This window comes from Cetorhinus maximus, chromosome 12 (assembly GCF_964194155.1).
Source record: "Cetorhinus maximus chromosome 12, sCetMax3.hap1.1, whole genome shotgun sequence".
In the NCBI taxonomy this organism is placed as follows: Eukaryota; Metazoa; Chordata; class Chondrichthyes; order Lamniformes; family Cetorhinidae; genus Cetorhinus; species Cetorhinus maximus.
The window spans coordinates 29166301-29181839 of NC_135890.1; the positions used below are offsets into that span (position 1 = coordinate 29166301).

General features: G+C 43.9%; 1 protein-coding gene across 3 annotated transcripts in view; it reads right to left on the minus strand.

Moving 5' to 3' along the window:
- The window catches only part of sema3c (sema domain, immunoglobulin domain (Ig), short basic domain, secreted, (semaphorin) 3C), a 160613-nt gene extending 153535 nt beyond the window's left edge, over positions 1-7078 (minus strand). Inside the window, exon 1 of one of the 3 annotated variants that reach the window (XM_078553304.1) lies at positions 6810-7078. The gene's annotated coding sequence lies outside the window, so the exon portion shown is untranslated. Of the gene's footprint in view, positions 1-6192; positions 6353-6383; positions 6525-6809 lie in introns of those variants that run through there. The other 2 variants (XM_078553307.1, XM_078553306.1) reach the window with 2 other exon arrangements.
- Between the last annotated feature and the right edge of the window lie 8461 nt (positions 7079-15539).

Consider the following 15539-nt stretch of genomic DNA (forward strand, 5'->3'; position numbering starts at 1 on the left):
TCTGGCCCACTTGGGGCCTACAGTGAGAACTAACCAAGGTTAGCCTACCCCACCAACAGTATTATTTACCAAATATATGTCTGGCATATCAATGCTGTTCAATGTTATCCTGCAACATGTTGCATGTTTACTATAGCCCATGACAAGTCCCCACTCAATGAGATCTCTTCCACTTTTGTCTATGTATATACATAAGGCACACATTACAGCTGTAAATTACAGTTTGGTGAGCCACACTTCATGTCAATGATATCTCCAAAAGGCTTCACATATAGCAGCACAGTAACACAACTTGGCTGCATAATGTGTTGAAAAATCCACTATTCGCTGCTGCATGGGCCCATGTCAATCACTGTGTACTTGGTGCTTCAATTTACAATGGTGGCAATACTATTGGTCTACTTAAAGTACAAGGTTGTCCTTAGCACAGCGGGACAAACATGAACAGGAGCAAGATTCAAGCCTTTTGACAATTTTTGAAGAGGTCACCCTAGATAATGTTGTGCGAGACAACAGGATGAAGAGAGTAAGAAAAGACGAAACTGCAGATCTTCTCAAGCTACGGGCACTCACTCCCACATGCACAGCAATATAAGCAGCTCATGCAGTGATTATCTTATGATGCAAGCTCTGTTTAAGGTTGCTGGTTGGACATAGCTGTCATTTTTCTATCATTTTAAGTGGGAAACAGCAGTCTCTTTGGAAAGCAAGGGCAAGACAACACTTGACACAATCCTGCATCCTCTCACTAATATTTGCAAGAACCCACAGTTCGGCACAATCCCAGGGAATGCAGTTAGTAAACTCAGGGCAGTAATACTTAGCGACTCGCAGGGTATAGGTGAGGCAAAACAATTGATGCAGGCAGAAGAGGAGAAGGAAGCTGTTAACAACCAAAGATCCACTGAATTTTGAGAACAGCAGCAGAGTCATGTTATCAGGTGGCTGCGTTATCCTTCTGCTTGTTGAAGGAGATTAAAAAGCTGGCTCAAGTGAATCAGTCACTTGATTCATACACCTGCTGGCAGCATTTTGGCTGATAATATTGGTAATCCCTATATTAGATTTAAAGGAGGAAGAGCCAAAATGTTGCACAGACCAGGCAACAGATGGAATAAATTGACATGTGGTTCAATGTCGACACAATGGAGGCAATTACCCAGTCATTGTCAGGTAGGTGTGACAGATCTGCATATAGATTTGATGGCATCATGGCAAGTGCAAATAATCCAGCTTTGGCAATTGCTGATCTCCTTTAATTTAGTAATAGTTAATTTTAAAAAATGTAATTATGTTGCTTTGAAGTAACCCTCAGGATAAAGATAATCGCGACTTGGCAAGGGGTACTGGGCTTGATAGCTTCCAGTTAGATACTATGACCTACCATGAAATAGAATGAGCGATGCTTTAGTGAGAGGCACTTCACTTCACACTTGTCTTACTTAAGGACTTTTCAGTACTGATGAACTTCTATAAACAGTTTCTTTACAGTAAGGTTTGCTATTACAATGGCTGTGATTCTGCCTCTATTTACTTTACATAAATATTAGTGAAAAAAGACAACATCACTTAAATTGTGACTTACCAAGTGGCTTCTTTTCAATGACTGCTCAGAATTACTGCAAGTACCGTCAGACAGTAACCTTCACCTAAACGTTACATTATTAATTTGCTAAGGACCTCATTATCATGCAGGATATTGCCAAAATTAGGCTCCCAATCAGGATGAACACAAATCAAATGGACAACAGGGAGAGAATTTGCAACAGGTCATGGTGAACATTAAAGTTCCCATTCTCCACACACCAGAGTCTCACGCAAAGTACCGCCAATCTGAATATCTGCTCTTTAATGAATACTTTTATTTCCATTGTACTGCAGGGTTTCTATATGGGCAGTGTGATGTGTGTAGGACCTGAAGCATAATCTTGCTAGTCTAGCACTGTACAGATTCAACTTGAAAAAAATAGTCCCACATATACAATAGTTGCTATACTACAGCTAGTGCATAGCAGATTGTTAAATGTTGAAGATTGAAAAACCTCATACTCATGATGACAAATTGGTACAGTGAAGGTGGGATGAATTCCTCAAGGACATGCTTTCAAAACTGTTATGTATCTCCTGGGAGCAGAAACTCAGGTGATACCACTTTAAAAGTGTCTTTCTTTTGATTGTTTCAGACAGTGAGCTTAACTTTCAATTGTATTATTTCTGTCAAAGTGAAGGGATATCAATTGTTCACTTTGAACTGATTCAGAATACCTGACACCATGGCCTGGAGGCAAGCTCTGTGGGAGATGGTTGTTGTTGTGAGGTTGGGAAATTCGGAAGAACATATTTCCTGAATGTCCTGCAGGACGTAACTACAGGCCTGTTTTAAGAGGGGTTCTGACCCATAGTCAGCCTGATTTACAGACGTTCAAGCCAGAAGCCCGCTTGACAAGGCCGAAGCCTATGAGAGCAAATAGGTGTATTGGGGGAGTTGGGGGTGGAATTTTACGGCCACATCATGGCGGGGGTGGGTCCTTAAAATGTGGCGAGCCGTTCAAATGTCCATTGACTTGGTGGGATAGTAAAATCCCACTGGCGTAAAATTCTGCCCAGAGAGATCTTCATGAGAGGATCCTATGGTTGTTGGCGGGAGGGGTTCCAGTCACAGTTGGATGGGTTGTTTGCTGGTCTTGAAGGTGGTCCCAATTGTGTTGAGTAAGGTGGGGGTGGGGGAGAATGGGGGGGTGGTGATCAGAGAGGGGTCAGATGGTGGTTAGTCTGGAGAGGGGGTGAGATGTTGCTTGGGAGGAGAGCAGAACAATTGCAAGGGTAAGGGGAAGTTTACTGAAAAGACTGTTGGACATTGTTTTTTTTCCTTCAAGTGTGTGAGCATCACTGGCAAGGCCAGCATTAATTCTCCATCCCTAATTTCCCTTAAGAAGGTGGCGGTGAGCTGTCTGTTTTCTTCAACTGATGAAATCCATATGGTGTATGGACACCCACAGTGCTGTTAGGAAGGAAGTTCCAGGTTTTTGACCCAGCAATAATGAAGGAATGGCGATATAGTTCCAAGTCAGGATGGTTTGTGGGTTGGAGGGGAACTTGCAAGTGCTGGTGTTCCCATGTATCTGCTGCCCTTGTCCTCCTAGATGGTAGAGGTTGCAGGTTTGGAAGGTGCTGTCGAAGGAGGATTGCTGAGTTGCTGCAGAGAATCTTATAGATGGTACACTGTGCGCAGGTGGTGGAAGGAGTGCGTGTTTCCAGTGACGGATGGGTTGCCGATCAAGCAGGATGCTTTGTCCTGTATATGATGTTGAACATCTTGAGTGCTGTTGGAGCTGCACTCATCCAGGCAAGTGGAGAGTATTCTACAACACTTCTGACTTGTGCCTTTTAGATGGTGAACAGTCTTTAAGGAATCAGGAGGTGAGCTATTTGCTGCAGAATTCTCACCCTCTGCCCTGCTCTTGTAACAACAGTATTTATATGGCTGGTCCAGTCAAGTTTCTGTTGATGCTGGGGGTTCAGCAATAGTAATGTCATTCAATGTCAAAGGGAGATGGTTAAATCCTCCCTTGAAGATAATCATTGCCTGACACTTGTGCAGCGCGAATGTTACTTGCCACGTATCAGCCCAAGCCTGGATATTATCCAGGTCTTGCTGCATATGGGCACAGGCTGTTTCAGTATCTGAGGAGTTGCAAATGAAACTGACAACATGTGCAATCATCAGCCAACATCCCCACTTCTGACATTATGATGGGGAGAAGGTCATTAATGAAGCAGCTGAAGATGGTTGGGCCTAGGACTCTACACTGAGGAACTCCTGCAGGGATGTCCTGGGACTTAGATGATTGACCTCCATCAACCACAACCATCTTCTTTTGTGTTAGGTATGACTCTAACTAGTGGAGAGTTTCCCCCTGATTCCCATTGCCTTAATTTTACTAGGGCTCTCCTTGGTATCAGACTCAATCAAATGCTGCCTTGATAACACTCTCATCTTACCCCTGGAATTCAACTTCTTTCGCCCATGTTTGGCTGTAATGAGCTCAGGAGCTGAATGACCCTGACGAAACTCAAACTGAACATCAGTTAGCAGGTTATTGGTAAGTGCACCTTGATAACACTATCAAGTACATCATCGCTTTGCTTGATTGCTTGATTGAGAGTAGACTGAAGGGGTAGTAATTGGCCAGATTGCATTTGTCCTGCTTATTGTGAACAGGGCATACCTGGGAAATTGTCCATATTGTTGGATAGATGCCAGTGTTGTAGCTATACTGGAACAGCATAGTTATGGGCCTGGGTAGTTATGGAGCATGGCATCAGCACTAGTAGGGATGTTTTCAGGGCCCTTAGTCTTTGTTGTATCCAGTGCATTCAGTTGCTTCTTGATATCATATGGAGTGAATTGAATTGGCTGAAGACTGGCATCTGCGATGTTGGGGAACCTCAGGAGGAGGCCAAGATGTATCATCCACTCAGTACATCTGGCTGAAGTTGGTTACAAATGCTTTAGCCTAATCTTTTGCACTGATGCACAGGCTCCCCCATCACCTCTTTTAACCCTCAATGGCTAAGACCCACACCGTTTAGTGTTACAGTGTTGTACCCCATGTTAAATGCAGATTACTACACAGCTCAGCTGAACAACAGTTTAGTAGGCCTATTTTAATGCCTATGACACCTTTAGCATCAGGCACTAAGTTTGAAAATACTATTTTTTTTTCTTCTCCCAGATAAAAGATTTGAAATGCAATGTGAAAAACAGTTTGAGACAATGCCCCATCTATGTCCCTTTAATTTCTTACTAATAATGCAGCAACACTTATGTTTTATGTGTGAGTGTGTATATAGAGTTACACCCATCAAACCATTGCCAGTGCCAGGAACTGTTACAACATTAATCATAACTACATTTTAAACTGCAAAAGCTACAAACCTAAAAACAAAGCATGCATTTATCACAACTTTTACTGTGTCATCTTGTACTCATTTATGCAAAGTTTTTCTGTAGCTTTCTTTTAGTACATCTGTACAGTTTCATCAAGAGGAACTCTCTGTGTTATAATATCTGCATTCAAAGGACTGAGCAATTTGTACTCAATTTATTTATATATCCTGAAACCCCTGTTCCTCCTTCCTTTGTGCTGTGTTACACTCATTCGACATACATTAGTCATTTTCTTTATACTCTGAAATGTTTTCTGGAAACCCAGTCTCCACTGAGTATGACTCATTGAGCACAACTGGACTCAGAATGATTTTAAAACGTTTTTCAAATTAGAGAAAGTGTGGCCACCTCATCACATATCACCGCAGAACAGTCTTCAAGTGTTCCCTCAAAAAAAATATGCACCAAGTTTTGAAGGAACTTAAACAGCAACATTCTGAGCTACTCGTGGCATACGGATGGAGAATCCAGCTGCCCCACCTGTTCACATATATTCAGGGGCTAAGATTCCTCGTACACTTACAACTTGATGACTTCTATTTTAAAAGGTCAGTCATTTCCTGGCCTCTTATCCCTTAATTGTTGCCTGTTAATCATGGCAAAGTGTTTCACAGCATTAACCAACAGAAATAGTTGGTTTAACACTGGTTAAATAATTTCACCTTTTAGCCAGTAAACAAATAGAAATTATTCTGTGAGATACAAATTAACAACAGCCAATTTTCCTAAAAGAGTGGTTATATATTAAAATTCCAACATTCAGGCAAAAAATAAATATTTTGTATCAATCAACAACCTTTGAATCCTTTGCCTTTAGCCCAGAACATTTTCATTTTCATCTTCAGTTATAATAATTTAAACCTCTGCCAGAAGTGAATGAAAAGCCCCCTCCTCGAGCAGTGAAATTATATTCCATCTGGTTTAACCTGATATAAATTTCAAACAGCACAACTCAGGAGAACTGTTGAATCTCTCCATCCACTCATAAACAACAATAAATCCAACCTTGCATGAGCAAGAATCCAACCTTTGATTGTCATAAACCCTGTACATTAATCCAATGGCATCTATATCACATCTACTTAGGAATTAAAGAACAAAAGATTTCTGAGTGAGCAAGATAAATTCAGACTGATTTTTAAGCTGCTGCATTATTTTTATCTATTTCCCTTTCTCCCAGTCACTAGTTTGTTTTATCATTAGTGAATTAGCCCCATTAAGTATATATAGTCAGTCAGTACCTGGATATTCCACGCGTCCTTGGATTAAAGTAGCTTTTGGGGAATAGATATCCTCACAAACACAGTGCACTCCCACTATTTAAACTCTTCTACCACCAGCTGACAAATTTCTCCAAGAGCAGGGAAACATTTACTCATGACAAGAATTGCTTCCTAAATTGTCCAGATCAATCTGATGACCTCAAACTCACAATGACTGTGCAGGAAGGTCTGAGTGGAGGTTGCAAGAACCAGCAACTGAACTGGACAGCACTCCAGTGTGCGTGAAACTACACAAGGATAAGTCATAACATTGGCCCAAAATACTTTCCTCTTTCGAAAGCTTGTTGGAAATGCAGTGGTTCATTAGTTTCCTAAACTGGCTAGGGTTTCCTCAGCTCCTAATGTTCTTGGTTGCTAGGTAGTATTGCAATCTTTAACAACAGTATGTGCCTCCAAGTCAGTTTTAAGTTGGCTAAACAGTGAAATGGAACAACAGAGGGAAGCTCTCACTGTGTTAAGATACAGAAAGACGTCTGTTTAACTCCTGAGCCAAAGCCAAGAATAGTATAAAATGAGAAAAATTTACTGGGATAACAAATCAACCTCTACTGAAATTTCAGAACAGATTACCTTACCTCACATTCAGCCATATGTAATAGCTCCAGCAGCTTTTAGCCCACTGTATCCTATTGTTTCACTTCCCACTGTTTACTGCTTTCCTTACTATGGTCAAAAATATTCAATGACATCATTCATCAGAAAGTCGCCCAAGCTTAAGTAGATTATTAAACGAGGAGTCTGCACTGGACCAGAACAAGATCTGTTCAAAAACTGTAGCTTTCAGTATTAGTTAGTCACCAGCAGCAACTTAATTTTGTATTGAAGGAAGTTAGTCTTCAACCTTGCTGGGTCATGTACTGCTTGAAAAAAACAGAACCAGAGAAATTGAAGTTAATGCGATAAAGCTGTAATTCTAAGTGATCATGCTTATTCCAGTGCCAGAAAGCAGGCATTAGTCCTCTTCCAGTTGCGATGCTAATATGTCTGTTTGAATCTGCCAGTCTGTGCCAGCATTCCTGTGTGGGGGCAGCAGACACATAGCACGCCAATTAAATGGCACTCACAAAGCCATTGTAACTCCAAGATCAAGCATTGCAGAATCCTTTAATATTTAACTTAATCATTTATTGGACTATCATCAACTGAAGCAATCAGCCAGTAAATGAAGCCCACATTAACCCATAAAGGGATTCCACATTTTCAGAATTATGTATATATTATATTGCGCTGCACAAATTAACTACAATGCCAATAATGGTGAGGAAATACTTAAAAACACTTGTCCCAGTGACAACTCTAACATTTCATTGAACTTATACATTATATTCTCCTTTATTAAAAGTGTTATAGTACTTTTGAAGCAGCAGATTGGAGATATTTTTATGACCATATCCCCTTAAAGAGCTTACCCTGTAAATAATCCACATAATATTCTAAAGACTGCTAATCCTGATGAATTACCAACAGCAAGACTTTTATAAGCCCAACCAGTAAACTGCATTACAAGTGGTCTATTGTGTCTCCTTTTATAGCCATTTATTAAGGAAATAGTTTTATTTATTCTACGAACATTGCCAACATTTATGTGCATACTAGTGCATACAAGATGGCCAGGCTTGTTATTTTAGAGCTGAAGAATGCATTATATATAGGCTTCATTATACACTGGCTTCAGCTGGTGGCAGGTGGTATCGACCCACTGCCATGCCAAAATATTAAATAAACAGAACTGCAGGCATGCCCTCCATTTACCCAGCATGTCTCTGGCACATTTACCCACAGGGCAATGCTCAATATACAGACATTGGCATCTGTTAGTGTAAGTCACACATCGTAACACAGTTAGTACCTTACTCCTCCTGTGATCTGCTATACTGCTATTGTGTAAACACAAGAAAAAATGCTATATGTCGTATGTCTGTAATATCTGCTGTTGACCCATATTTGATCCTCCTCTCCCAAATGCTTAACTGGTGGTATATTCAATAATATTTAAAAATGGATCATTATTGATTACCAATGTTTTTATAGAGTGGATGGAATTTACTGCTTTTGTAATGTCGTTAAATGCCACTGGCATTACAACGTGTGATACCACGCTGTGTAATGACTAAAACCGCAGTGATGCATTTTGTTCCCTTGATTAATTGTGAATTTTCATACATGTTGCTTAAAGAGAAGATGCCCCGAGCAAACTCCTTTAACACAATATGGCAATGATATTTTATATTTTTGTAACGTAGTAGACCTTTGACCCACTACAGGTGCCGATAATGCTAGGGTTGTGCAAGTGTTGCAGTGCCACATAAGTGGTAGTCAAAATATTTCAGAAAGGGGTAAACTAATACATTTCATGAAAAAAGTTAAGGACTCTTGCCTTCAATTGGGTTCCACATGGAATATTTTCAGGATTTTCCCAGTACAGTATTTTACTTCTGATGCTAATTGAAAGTTACTATCTTTGAATGTGAAAACATGGCAATGTTAGATACTATTAGATATTTGAGGTTGTATGTTCTAGGTATTCTGACTACAATTTCAATATCCATTTGATTGCGAAGGGTCCATGGCTGCTGAAAGGAAAAATAACCATGGCATATCAGTGCCAGGGATTTCTAGTAGTATTCATATTAATGCCAAGATGTAATTAGGGAGTATGTGCTTGTGTACTTCCTTCGGTCTGTGCTGCCTTGCCCCCTGCCTGGCCTTCCCCGCACTGGAGCCCTTGCCCTGATACCACATTGAAAGCCAGCCGGGAAGAAGCTACTTTGGAGACTTGCCTGCAACACCACAAGCCCCCTGAATCCACATCGCCACTTCCTTGAATTCCTGCAGGGCATCCTTGTGAGTGCTGCACAAAGTTGTGTGCACCCACCCCTGCGTTCCCCTTGGAAGTTCAGGTTGCCAGGTACACGCCTTTTAAAGGCAATTGTAAATCACGCCATTCTGAAATCACGCCAATGTGGGAGTTAAATTATGGGGGGGCGGGGGTGTGGCCACAATAATGAGATGCAAATTTATTAAAATTATTATTAAAATTACGTTCCCGATGTTTGACAGCAGGAAATGAGGCCTGCCATTGACAGGGGGGGAGAGGGGAGAGTCATGTCCTGGATTTATGTCGTCGGGAAACATGACTAGGGCCTTCTCGCGAGATTTTCCGATTAGGCCGCCGAGCACGCCTGCCTGATCGGACGCGGAAAATCCCGGCCTCAGAGCCTGACACTTGGGCTAGGCTGTCCATATCAGCACAGGGGGAGCATTTTGAAATAATTGTCGTGTGTAAGGATTTGGAGTTTATTCTGTGACAAATGTTTCTGAAATGTCTTTAGCAGATGAATATATTTCCCAGCATTGGCGACATCCGCTTGAAGTTCACACAACAGCCAAGCGTGCACGGCCTCAGCATGATAGACTGAGGCTCCTGTCGAAAACTCAGACAGCAACACTTTGTATCAAGCAGTGGAAATAGGTTTAATAAGGAAAAATAAACTACTGCCCTCTCAATGGAAAACAAGTACATTGCCTGACTGAGGTGTGGAGTCTGATTACATTCCAAGATTTTAACACATTCTAAACTTAAGTTCTTAAATTATTTTCAGAGTTTTTCCTTAGTTAAGTTAAAGCAGTTAAACCCTTCGATTACACCGCCCTTACAACAGCACCGCAGTGTGTGGCACCTGTCTGGGAGCCATGGGGAATGCTGAGATTGTGGACGTCCTGCTGAATTTAATGGCAAGTCATAATTAGAAATTTTTATTCCATTTCCCACCTGGCAGCTGGCCACATTCAAACGCTGGCAGGCTGCCGGGTAAAAAAGGTAACAGTTCCCAGTGATTGAGAAGACTGGGGATGGTGCTTGGATTGAAGGGGGGAACATGGTCGGGGCAGGAGAGGGTGGTGGGGAGGGGGGGTCGAGAGCAATAGCGGGAGTAACAACGATCACTGGGGACAAGAGCAATTGCAGGAAGGTAAGAGCGATCGCGGGGGATAAAAGTGATCACAGGGGTAAGAGTGATTGTGGGGGGTAAGCGATTGCGGGGGTAAGAATGATCAAGGGGGTAAGAACAATCGAAGGGGATAGGAGCGATCGGGGTAAGAGCTATCAGGGGGCAAGAGCAATTGGGGGTAAGAGCGATCGGGTGGCATAAGGGGTGATCGGGAGGGGGGTAAGCGTAGTTAAGATCGGGAGTTAAGAGCAATCGGGGGTATAAGAGTGATGGGTGGCAAGAGCAAGGTTAAGACCACTCCGGGGGTGATAGGACTAATCAGGGAGTAAGAGCGATCGGGGTAAGAGTGATTGTGGGTGGGGGCGTAAGAGCGATCATGGGGATAAAAGCGATCACAGAGGTAAGAGCAATCACAAGGTGGGTAAGAGTGATTGATGGGTAACAGCGATTGTGGGGGTAAGAGCAATCGGGGGTAAGAATGATCAGGGAGGGTAAAAACGATCAGGGTGTTAAGAGCAATCAAGGGGGATAAGACCGGTCAGGGGCATTAAGACCGATTGGGAGGGTGGGATAAGACCGATCAGGGAGTAAGAATGATCGGGGGTGTAAGAGCCATCGGGGGGAGGGGGTCAGAGTGATCGGGGGTAAGATTAATTGTGGGGGGGTGTAAGAGCAATCTTGGGAGATAAAAACAATCACAGAGGTAAGAACTATCACAAAGGGTGGTAAGAGTGATCGGGGGTTAAGAGTGATTGGGGGTTGTAAGAGTGGTTGGGGGGCGTAAGAGTGATTGTGGGGGGTAAGAGCGATTGGGGGTAAGAGCAATTGGGGGTAAGAGCGATTGGGGGTAAGAGCGATTGGGGGTAAGAGCAATTGGGGGTAAGAGCGATTGGGGGTAAGAGTGAATGGGGGTAAGAGCGATTGGGGGTAAGAGCGATCCGGGGTAGGGGTGATTGCGGAGGATAAGAGTGATTGCAGGGGTAAGACCGATCCGGGGTCAGGGGTGGGGGCGGGGTTAAGACTGATTGGGGAACAAGAATGATCAGGAGTAAGAGTGATTGTGTGGTGGTGGGGGCGTAAGAGCGATCATGGGGATAAAAGCAATCACAGAGTTAAGAGCAATCATAAAGGGGTTAAGAGGGATAGGTGGGTAACAGCGATCGCGGGAGTAAGATCAATCGGAGGGGTTAAGAGCAATCGGGTGTAAGAGCGATTGGGTGGCATAAGAGCGATCAGGTGGGTAAGAGCGATTGGGGGTAAGAGAGATCGGGGGGGTAAGAGCGATTGGGTGGGTAAGAGTGATTGGGGGACATAAGTGCAATCGGAGAGTATAAGAGCAAGTGTGGGATGTACGAGCGATCGGGGGTAAGAGCGATCGGGGGTGGGGTAGGAGTGATCGGGGGGGTAAGATCGGTTGGGGAATAAGTGCGATCAGGGGTAAGAGTGATTGTGGGGAGGCAAAAGAGCAATCACGGGGGATAAAAGCGATCACAGGCATAAGAACAATTACAAGGGGGGGTAAGAGTGATTGGTGAGTAACAGCAATCGCGGGGTTAAGAGTGATCGAAAGTAAGAATGATTTCAGGGTAAGAGCGATCGGGAGTAAGAACAATTCGGGGGTAAGAGCGATCGGGGGGGTTAAGAGCGATCACGGGGAGATGAGTGATCAGGAGTTAAGGGTGATCGGGGGGCATAAGTGTTTGGGCAGCATAAGTGCGATCAGGGGGTATAAGAGCAATTGTCAGGGGTAAGAGCGATCGGACGTAAGAGTGATCGGGTGTAAGAGCAATCGGGGGGGTAAGAACGATTCGGGGGTAAGAGCAATCGGGGCGTTAACTGCGATTGTGGGGTATAAGAGTGATCGGGGGTTAAGAGCAGTCCGGGGTAAAAGCAATTGGGTGGTTAAGATTGATCAGGGTTTTAAGAGCAATCGGGGGGGGGTTAAGAGTGATCGTGGGGCATAAAAGCAATTGGGGGGCTTAAGAGCAATAGGTGGGCTTAAGGGCGATCGTAGGTGAGATGGCATTCACGGAGTAAGAGCAATGGTGAGTGGTAACAGTGATGGTGGAGGGTAAGAGCAATGGTAGGGGCAAGAGCATTTAGGGGGTAAGAGCGATCACGGACAGAAAAGTGAACGGGAGCAAGAGCAATCGCGGGGGCAAGAGTGATCATGGGGGAAACAGCAATCACAAGGGATAAGAGTGATCAGGCGGGTAAGACCGATCAGGGATCAGGGGAAAGAATGATTGCTGGTGGGGGGGGTAAGAACGATCGCAGGGGATAAAATAATCACGGGGTAAGAGTGATCTCAAGGGTGGGTAAGAGTATCGGGGTTAACAGCGGTTGCAGGGTGTAAGAGTGATCAGTGGGGTAAGAGCGTTTGTGTTGGGGGTAAGAGCGTGTGTGTGCGGGGGTAAGCGTGATCACAGGGGATAAGAGTGATCGGGGGTGGGGTAAGAGCGATCACGGGAGTTAAGGGCATTCATGGGGGTAAGAGCGATTGCGGTGGATAAGAGCGATTGCCCGGATAACAGCAATCAAGGGGTAAGAGCGATCAAGGGGTATAAGAGCGATCTGGGGGCAAGAGCGATCTGGGGGCAAGAGCGATCTGGGGGTAAGAGCGATCTGGGGGTAAGAGCGATCTGGGGGCAAGAGCGATCTGGGGGCAAGAGCGATCTGGGGGCAAGAGCGATCTGGGGGTAAGAGCGATCTGGGGGTAAGAGCGATCTGGGGGCAAGAGCGATCTGGGGGTAAGAGCGATCTGGGGGCAAGAGCAATCTGGGGGTAAGAGCAATCTGGGGTTAAGAGTGATCATGGGGTAAGAGTGATCACGGGGTAAGAGTGATCACGGGGTAAGAGCGATCTGGGGGTAAGAGCGATCATGGGTGGTGGGGCGATTTGCGGTGGAGTGATTGGGACGTGTTCTCGGGGTGGGGGGAGGGGAAGCGATCACATGGGAAAAGTGACTACAGGGGGCTTTGGGTATGGTGAAGAGATGGAGGGGAGAGATTGTCCAATCATATGAAATCATGTTTGCTTCAAGGGCTGGAGTGAAGCATTCCTCCTACTCCTGACCTACAAACTGTTTTTTGGTGAAGTACTTACTTTCTTTAAATTTCTAATTATTGACCAATCTGCATAGGATGGGTTACTTGGCTGATCCTAATCCTACTGAGGTTAAAAGAGAGGGAGACATGTTTATGGCAGGTTAGGGTCAGATCAAACTTAACCCTCCAACCCTCTCCTGCCTGTCGTGGGGGCTGTTAAAATTAATCTGAATTAATCTGTTGGGACAACACAGATCTCATACTAAACAGGATCAAGCTAAGTGATAATAAGGACTGAAACGATGTAAATCAATATCAAAATATGATCAACAGCTAAAAAGCTAGTTGGATAGGTAAATAACGAGTTTTAGATTTTAATTGATGCATTTTACTGAGCCATTATAAGCCTACCTAGTTTAGTAACTTAACTTAAAAAGAAATGTTACACTCGAACCAAAACATATGGCTTAACATTTCAAGAGTTTCCAAAGGTTATTTAATCCTGGTTCATACTGCATTGCTTCATCTGTTCTTCCTTGATCATGGTATTCTGTTAATGATAATCCGGCTGGCTGGATAGGGAGAGTAAGGGGCTTTCCTTATCTTGTCGCGAGGTTGGGTCACTATCCTCGAGGCACCTGAAGCCTTGTGACAGTGTGATCCCATTGCCTCTCTTGTACATTTTAAGTATTCAGTCACGCGTAAACCAGGATAATGACCTAAAAACAAAGTTGCATTGCCATGAGATTCACCGAGTTACTTTTTCCCAGTTGTTTCCTTTAAAAGCTGGCATGTGGATTTGCGAATTTAGAGACACATGTTTCTCATTTGATTTGTCAGCAACGTATGCTGCCTTGTGAATGGGAAGGAGCTCATTGGAGGAATGTTCTGCAGAGAAAGGAGCACAGCTCAGCTGGTGCAGCTGCATCATTAGTCCCATCCAAATGACTCCGCCTGGAAAATGTACTCACTTGGTGGGGAAAAATAAAGTCTGCACTTGCTTTTTTCAAATGTGGGCTGAACGTTTTAAAATTTGCTCATGGGATCTGGGTGTCACTGGCACAGGCAGCTGTAATTGCTCTTGAGAAGGTGGTGCTGAGCTGTCTTCTCAAATGTCTGGTAGTGGTTTGGTACACGAGGGAGGGGGTGGAGGAGCAAGGAGAGGGAGGGGAAACAGAATAGAGGAAGGAGCACAGGAGAGGGGAGGTGTAGTGAAAGAAGGGATGGAAGGGAGGAGAGATAGGGAGGAAAATGATGGAAGGGGGATGGGTGGGAGGAGAGGAAGTAAGGAGAGGAGAGCCAAAAAGAATGAAGGGAGAGAAGAGGGGGGAGGGAGAGGAGAGGAGGGGGTAAGAGGAGGGGAGGGAGAGGAGGGGAGGGGAGTGGATGTCATTATACTGTCCGATTTGTATTCCATGGATTTCAATGTATGAGGTTTGGCTGGTTCTAAAATGAGGCAGAGAAGCTGAAAGTATTATGTGACTTACCTCAAGCAAATTATAGAAGATCCATTAGTGCTATAAAAGGAACAAATTACTTATGGTTGGAGACATTTTAGTTCCCAAGTTCATCCAGCTTTTAATCGCTGCTATTTTGTTTCATAGGCATGAAATTAGAAGTTCATTTTGAATCCAATTGCTACTCTCCCTGGAGATCCTCAGCAATATAACGGGGCAAGGAATTGGATTAGGAATTCCCTTCATTTATTCCTGGGAACAGAACATTCCCAGACACACAGAGGAAAGGGAAGTTTCTCTGATGGTAATCTCCTAAACTTGGTCACCAGCTGCAACTTCAAGGAAAGCGTGCAGAAAGTAAATTTGGAATCAATAGATTTATTTCCTAGTAAATTGTTATGCTCAGATGCAGAGGGAATCAATTGAACCCTGGGTGATGGTTTACAATAATGGGCGATAACAAATTGTCTGCTGCCTGTCTGCATGAGGGTAAAGTTTGCAGTGTGGATAAACAAACAGTCCATGGCACCATAGTAAAGGAGTCCATTTCAGAGGGGAGATTGAAAAGGAATGTTGTCATGATAGGGACAGTATAGTCAGGGGGGTAGATACTGTAATAAAAGCAAAATACTGTGGATGCTGGGAATCTGAAATAAAAACAGGAAGTGCTGGAAAACCTCAGCAGCCCTGGCCGCACCTGTGGAGAGAGAAACAGTGTTAACGTTTTGAGTCCAGTATGACTCTTCTTCTGTTCTGAAACTCTGTTTCTCTCTGCACAGATGCTGCCAGACCTGCTGAACCAGCACTTTCTGTTTTTATTGAGGATAGACACTGTTCTCTGCAGCCGTGGC